At 67.3% G+C, this 667-nt stretch overlaps 1 protein-coding gene across 3 annotated transcripts in view; it reads right to left on the bottom strand.

Annotated features, from left to right (window-relative positions):
• Asb8 (ankyrin repeat and SOCS box containing 8) overlaps window positions 1-266 on the bottom strand; it is an 11,354-nt gene extending 11,088 nt beyond the window's left edge. For all 3 annotated transcript variants that reach the window (XR_001872635.2, XR_003850807.1, XM_008841283.3), the window contains exon 1: window positions 164-266. The gene's annotated coding sequence lies outside the window, so the exon portion shown is untranslated. The remainder of the gene's footprint in view (window positions 1-163) is intronic.
• Between the last annotated feature and the right edge of the window lie 401 nt (window positions 267-667).

Genomic DNA, 667 nt, shown 5'->3' with positions numbered 1-667 from the left:
CACCAAGCACCGGGCCGCGCGCGGTCAGCCGTCCCCCGGGCCACCTCCGACGCGGGAGCCGCCGCCTGCACCCGGCGGGCACCCAGGGCGCCGTTCCTCGGCCTCCGGGTTGGCGGGCTGGGCGGACCTGGCCAGACCTCCCCGCACCCAGGGCCGCACTCACCGAGCCGCTGGCTGAGCGGGGTCGGGGAAGCCGCTGTCAAGGCCTGCCCCGGAAGCAAAGCGGTCCGCGCCTGCTCTCGGTTTTCCGGAGGAAGAGCGAGTAGCTTGGGCGCCTGCGCGCTGACCGATGTCGGAGGGCCTAGAGCGCCTGCGCAGACGCACAAAGCAGCCGGATCTTGAGCACCTGCGCCCGGTGAGCAGTTTGCTTTCTCCTGCCGCCCCGAGGCTGGCTGCTTAGACGCCATCTCGTTCTCCAACCCCAGCCTTGGGTCTCGCGTCCTGGTCCAGTGATTGAAAAGACGCTCCGAACCCTGGCCTTCAGGCCGATTCTCTACGGCCGCGTCTGTGGGTGGTATGGGAGCATCCCGGCACCGGTCCCCTCCATCCATGTCTGCTTCTGAGAACAGGCCTGCACACCTTCCCACAGTCTTCCCCAACTCGAGGAATCCAACACGCCTTTGTCCACCGAGTCCACACTGGTCTGAGTTCCTTTAGGAGAGGCAAT

The sequence above is a fragment of the Nannospalax galili genome, unplaced genomic scaffold (genome assembly GCF_000622305.1).
Source record: "Nannospalax galili isolate Female #2095 unplaced genomic scaffold, S.galili_v1.0 scaffold841, whole genome shotgun sequence".
Taxonomy (NCBI): domain Eukaryota; kingdom Metazoa; phylum Chordata; class Mammalia; order Rodentia; family Spalacidae; genus Nannospalax; species Nannospalax galili.
This window is presented reverse-complemented; position numbering and strand designations above follow the sequence as displayed.